A 7,239-nucleotide genomic window follows, 5' to 3' on the forward strand; every position below is an offset into this window, starting at 1 on the left:
TCTCTAGGAGCTGCCAGGTGGGGAAACAGCCTGCCTGGCAGATGGGCAGCCTGGTGGCACCGGGCTGGACTCAAGGAGGACCTGCTTCCCTTGGACGGCTCGGAAGCCAGGAGTCTCCACAGACAGAGCTGAGGGGCAGATGCACGAGGGAGGTCACGACTGGGCCCTGGGGGTGGCTGGCCAGAGGAGTCCCCCGCACAGATATCCTCCAGAGGGTTGAGCCACAGGAGGCAGGGGCAGGAGCCACAGGACATGGTGTTGTCCGCGAGCACCCGACCATGGTCAGGAGCTGGAACGGAGCCGGGGAAGGATCCCAGCCTCGGTCATGCTGCTGGCTGGGGGCCGGGGCACATTCCTGCCTGAGTTGGCTTCCTCTTGTCACGCTGGGCCATTTCCAGGGGTTGGCAGGGACCAGAGGAAGTCAGATCCACCTGGGGCTCCGAGGGGCCTGCGTTCACATCCTGGCTCTGCCACATTCTAGCTGTCACTTCAACTCCCTGGGCTTCAGTCTCCCTCTCTGTAATAAGAGCACCACCTTGCCTTTCCCAGTTTGGACATCTTTGCATACATTCCCCCGTGTGTTATGAACCCACGACAACACTGTGAAGTAGGTATTATGGCTCCACTTTAGAGAGGAATTCACACCGTCATATTGGATTAGAGGCCCACCTAACTCCAGTATGATCACATATTAACATATTACATCTGGGACTTCCCTGGCGGTCCAGTGGTTAAGACTCCGTGCTTCCACTGCAGGGGGCATGGGTTTGATCCCTGATTGGGGAACTAAGATCCTACATGCCATGCAGCACGGCCAAAAGAAAACAAAACAAAACAAAACATATTACCTCTGCAACGACCTATTTTCAAATAAGGTCACATTCTGAGGTACTGGGGGTTAGGACTTTATGAATCTGGGGGGACATGATTCAACCCATAACAACACTGCCACGAAGTAGGGGGGTCACAAAGACAGCCCTTGAAGCAAAGGAGTTCCACTGTTTCCTAGCTGTGTGACCTTGGGCAAGTGACCTAACTTCTCTGGGCCTCAGTTTTCATGACTGTAAAATAGGGATTGTGCATATCACTGTCAGACGGTTCCAGCTGCTGCCTTTCCGGATCCACCCTCATGTTCCTGCCGAGGTTGCAGGAATGGGCTGCTCCCAATTAGTGACTGAGCAGAGGGGAGCAAACTCAGGCTGGTCCACACGAGACACAGGACGCCTTTAACCAGGACTTTCCAGGTCACCTGACTGACACTTTCCTATAACTGCACTACCTGCCATCTGAGACCCTTCTTACTCACCCCCCACCCCCCCCACCCCTAGGAGTCAGACCTTCAGACCTGCATCATGGTCTGATGGCATATCCCAGACAGGGGTAATAGTAACACATTCCACAGGAGTGGTTATGACAACCCTGCACACGAAGTAATATGGGTAAAGCACTGAGGAAAGTGCTTGGCACTTGGTACGTGCTCAATAAAAGTTCATTCATTCACAAAGCATTTATTTAGTGTCTGCTGTGTGCTAAACATTGGGGTTGCAGAGATGAGTAAAACCTAGTCCCTGCTTTCAAAGAGGTCACAGCATCTTTGAAGAGGTAAACCAAAGTGAAGATGGCAGTAGTGCACAGAGAAACTGAGAGCACGACGTGGGGGCGAGCATTCTGGAAATGATCTTAAAGGAGTAATTCAGGGGAAAGTAAAGATGCAAACGTGAGGATGCCTGGGGCTTTCTCCACCACCCACAATCCACCCTGTGCCCAGGAATCACAGAGATCAGAACGATCATCCTCAAATCCAGATCTGATCACATCCTTCCCCAGCTGCCAGGCACCTGGAGGCCCCCAGACACTTACGGGTCACGAAGCACCACTGGTCCTGCCCCTGCCTCTGCTCCAGCTTTGGCTCAGCCTCACCAACACTGAAGCCAGACAGACCATCGCTTCAGGCTTTAGCTGCCACCTTTCTTTCTCTACCAGGTGTATGCTCTTGCAGGTACCTCTGCCTGGAACACCCTTCCCTTCCATATCATTTGACCACCTCCTATGTATCCTTCAGGCCTCAGCTAAGATGTCACTTCCTCTGGGAAGCCTTCCCTGATTTCCTAAGTCAGAGGAGGTGGCCCTCTTCTGGGTCCCCTAGCCCCATGCTAGCCCTGTCACACTGCTCTGCCAGGGTCTGGTTCTTTGTCTGTTTCCTTGCAGGACTGTGAGCTCCTTGAGGGCAGGAACTGTGTTTACATTTCTATTTTTAATTTTTTATGAAAAATTTCAAACATACACAAAAAAGGGAGAGAACAGCACGATAAAATCCCATTCACCCATCACCCCAGATTATACTGATTTTGTCCCACTGGTTCTACCTCTCTCCCCTTTTCTTTGTTTTCTTTTTTCCCCTTTGCTAAAATTGTAAAGCAAATCATTCCCTCCCCCCCACCATGTATTTCACTGTGCTTCTCTAAGAAATTTAATCAATAGTTTTTAATCATATGAATGACTGCTGCCAAGCTGTTTATAATAGCCCCCAACTGGAAACACACTTATCAGCTAACATTTGAAAATGAGGGGGTTCCCAAAGGACTCTGATGCATCCTTTCAGATGGTCAGTATGAAGACCACACAGCCCCATGGAAAAATGCTTGTGACCAAGAAAAGCCCGGAAAGGCAGAGAGCCCAGTCCAAGGTGGTCTCTGCATTCTCTTTTGGCAACCAGGCCAAAATATCTGCCTGGGTTCCCAGCCAGAATGGAGAAGGCAGAAAGGAAGGTGAGGATGAGGGTGGTGGGATGTGGGCGAATATGCTATTCTCTCTTCCAAATATTCTTCAGCGTCTTTAACAGCACCTTTCCAAGCTGTTACCTGCAAACCAGATTCGCTGCAGGGCTGTGTGTGAGGCTGAACAAAGGACTGATGGCATCTGCTGGCTCCATGGGGAGCTTGCTGGAGCCATAGAAAGCCTTGCTGCAGACCTCATGACAAAGGGCAGATCCAACCCCCAGGCACAGCCCTTCTCAGTTCCCAGAAGGTGGCCAACGAGCTTCATGGCTGTTTGTTCTTCTGCTGCTGGGGGTTTGGAAAGGCCACGGTGTGGTGGCATGGAGTTATCTGATGTCCCGGGCCATGTGTGTGCTTCACAGTGCATCGGGGCCCTTGTCCCCGCCAGATGGCCTGCCCACCTGGGCACCTGGAGCTTGCTCTGGCTGTTTAAACAGTTATCAAGGTCAGCAGTTGTGACATCTTTGTTCCTTGGCAGAAGCATCACTTGGACTGATGGCAAACTCTGACCCACAGCGTTGTCCTGGGGAAAACAGGATCCACTTCACAGCTTGGTTCCCAGGCACGGTGACCCCAGAGGAGAAGGGGGCCTGTCCCCAGTGGACTTCCTTGGGTCCACCCCTACTCCTTGGGAGCTCAGTGTCCTGCAAACAGGAGGCGCTGACTTAATGCTTGTTCTCCCAAGTGCCATGCTGAGCCCAGTGTCTTTTTGCTCCCTGGAAAATCAGACTTGAGGAATTTTGGAAAAAGGACCCATCATAGTGCATTGGTTAGGGGGTCAGGGGTGGAAAGAGGCATTGGGGGGTTATCTAGAAGCCCCAAGTCTAGTCCCAGCTCCCCTATAAGTCACTTGGGGACCTTGGGACTGCCTGTCCCCCACTTGCCTCATCTACCAATGTATCCATTCATCTCTGACTCTTCAATCAATTTGATGCCACACACGGTCACTGAGCAGCTTCCCCAGGGCCTACGAGGAGACCCAGAGCTGAACTGCCATAGTTCCTGTCTTCGGAAAGGTCACTCCAAACAATAACTGTGCGGGTTTTTTTGTTTTGTTTTGTTTTGTTTTACGGTACACGGGCCTCTCACTGTTGTGGCCTCTCCTGTCGCGGAGCACAGGCTCCAGACGCGCAGGCCCAGCGGCCAAGGCTCAGGGGCCCAGCCGCTCCGCGGCATGTGGGATCTTCCCGGACTGGGGCACAAACCCGCGTCCCCTGCATCGGCAGGCGGACTCTCAACCACTGCGCCACCAGGGAAGCCCTGTGGTTTTAAATGATCAAAAAATGACTGAGGGAGTGATTCTTGGTGAGGGAATTGATGGGGTTCAGGGCAGGCCACCCCCAAACATGCCACTCTGGCATATTGATTAGTCTGAATTAAAGTTTATTGGGAAACAGCTAGTGCGAGAACATGCTTACCCTCCTTTGTCCCCCTGAAAAAGCAGGAAATAAATCTCCCATGTGAAGATACCCTCTACCAGGAAGAGAGGAGGCATCCTTATCACCAGAGACAGCAAATTCAAGGTCTCAAGGCCAAGAAGCCTGTATAAACAAACTTTGTTACTTCTTCATTAATTTGCTACCACAAGCAAAAAGGCTTCCGTTTTGTCAAATCTTCACAAGTAATTGTTTCTTTGCCTACAAGGTATAAAAGCTGCCTGCTTTAGTCATTTCTTTGAGCTTCGTATGTTTGGGGCTCCTGTACGTTTGAAATTAAATTTGATTGTTTTTCTCCTGTTGATCTGTCTTATGCCAAGTTAATTATATTAGACCAGCCAAAGAGAACCTAGAAGGGCAGAGGGAAATTTTTCCTCCCCTACAGGATCAAGAAAAATGTCAAGGGCTTTCATTTGCTAAGGGCCTTGGAGATGGAGCAGAAGTTCACGGGACAGGCAAGTGTGGGAACAACAGGGACAAAGACGGAGGCAGGAAACATGTGGTTGTCTGAGAAACTTGAAGAAGTTATGCAGACGCTTAGCTGGGAAGGGCCTTGGCGGGTCTGCTTACTTCACTGGTTGCCAGGAAAGGCCTTGGTGTCTCCTATTAATGTGTTTTTACCCACAATGGCAGGACACTTTTTCTTTTTAATTTTATTTATTTATCTATTTATTTATGGCTGTGTTGGGTCTTCCTTGCTGCGCGCAGGCTTTCTCTAGTTGTGGCAAGCAGGAGCTACTCTTCATTGCGGTGCGCGCGCTTCTCATTGCGGTGGCTTCTCTTGTTGCAGAGCATGGGCTCTAGGCACACAGGCTTCAGTAGCTGTGGTACGCGGGCTCAGTAGCTGTGGCACACGGGCTTAGTTGCTCTGCGGCATGTGGGATCTTCCCGGACCAGGGCTCGAACCCGTGTCCCCTGCATTGGCAGGCGGATTCTTAACCACTGTGCCACCAGGGAAGTCCCAGCAGGGCACTTCTGACACCAAGTGTGTGGTTCCCCCAGCCAGCAATTCTCCAGTTCTCTGCAGACACCAGTGGGGCGCCCTGTAATTTAATTCATTCTAATACTAAGTACCTGGAGTCAGTGCAGACCCCACAGGTTACGGGTCGAGTACACAAGACCGTCCCCCTCTTCATTTGCAAGTAGAGGGTCCTCAGGTTACCCACATTTCTGTACAATTTGGCTACAAATCAGGGATTCCCTCCACCCCCTCCTCACCTTTCATAATTTGCTATAACAGCTCACATAACTCAGGGAAACACCTTACTTCTGCCGGTTTATTACAAAGGATACAAACAGCTACATGAAGAGGTACATAGGGTAAGATCTGGTAGGGTCCACAAAGAATAGAGTTTCTGTCCCCATGGAGTTTGGGGTGTACCACGCTCCCAGGAAGTGGATGTACTCACAACTCAGAAGCTCTCCAAACCCCTTCGTTTAGGGTTTTTATGGAGGTTCCATTACATAGGCATGATTGATGAAATCACTGGCCACTGGTGGTTAACTCAATTTCCAGCCCCTCTCCCCTCCCTGGGGCAGGGGAGGGGGGGGGACAAAGTTCCAATCCTCTAATCACAAGGTTGGTCCCTCTGCGATTAACCCCCAACCTGAAGTTATCTAGGGGCCTCCAGACACCAGTCATTCATTAACCGCAAACTCCAGTACAGTGGAAAGCTGCTTGTTATGAAAAACAAAAGATGCTCCTATCACCTCTGTCAGGAAATTTCAAAACCCTTTCAGAAGCTCTGTGCTAGGAACTGGGACGAAGACGAAAATACATTTCTTATTATATCACAACATCGCAGAGTCAGAAGACCTGAGTTCAAAATCCTGACATTTCTATGTTGGATGACTTGCTGAATTGGAGTTTCTTGCTTTATAAATTAGGATGATTACAATACTTATCTCACCAGGTTGGAGTGAGAAGTAAATAAGTGTATGATGAAAAAACATCCAACAAGTTCCTGGCATCCAGTAGGTGCTCAATGCGTGTTTATTCTCTTTTAAAAAATTAAAGTTTACTCTGAATGTAATAAACATCAACACCTACCACAGGTCAGGTCTTCCCATGGCATCTCATTTAATCCTTGCAGTCATTCTGTCAGGTAGATTATCACTCTCATTCTACAGAGGAGGATACTGAGGCTCAGAGAGGGCAGGTGGCTTGTTCAAGGTCACACAGGCGACAGGATATGGAGCCAGAATTAGAATGGAGTGGGCTGGACTCCAAATCTTAATTCTTTCCAGACTCTTCCTCAACAGACAAACCACCAGGCCTCAGCAACCCCCTTCATGGCAGAGACTGCACATAAGCTCCTAGTATCCATTTCCCAATCCTTTTTCAGTAACAGAAACTGTAGTTGGTCACTTTGTAGCTCAGTCCAAAGCCTTCATTTCCTGACCTCCCTTTCAGTGAGATATGGCCATGGGGCTAGGTTACAGCCATTCAGATGTAAGGAGAAGCATCATGAGGAACCTCTGAAGTCTCCTTAAAAGGGAAGGGAGATTGCTTGCATGTAAATGTTGATTTGGAAAAAAAAAAAAAAAAAAAAAGGAGGAAGCAAATGTCATCTTCCTACCTTTCTCTTTCCTTCCTGCTGGATGAACTCAGACTAAATGACTGGAGCTCAAGCAGTCATCTTGGGCCATGTGGAGCTGTGCTGGTAGGACAGCAAGATGGTGAATCACCATCCCCGTCCTAGACTGCCTCCCTCTTCCCTCTTCTGAATATCAGCTCTTCTCTATTAAGCCTTTCCTTCAGCATTTAAATAGGCTCAAGTTTCTCCCAACCTAAAAGAAAAAACTCTTCTCAAACCCATGTTCCCTCCCACCAACCAGGAAGAACCACCTATTCTCAAGGTCTTTGTGTCTCCATTTCCCAGCCATTCCTCAACTCACTGCATCTGGGTTTCTGCCCTACCATTCCATCTGAATTGCCTGGGCCAAGGGCCTCCGGATGGCTAAATCTAACAGGCTGTCTTCGGTTACCTTCTAAATGGATCTCTCAAAAGCATGTCATGTTGCTG

This window comes from Mesoplodon mirus (assembly GCF_964341445.2).
Source record: "Mesoplodon mirus genome assembly, chromosome: 11".
Classification (NCBI taxonomy): domain Eukaryota; kingdom Metazoa; phylum Chordata; class Mammalia; order Artiodactyla; family Ziphiidae; genus Mesoplodon; species Mesoplodon mirus.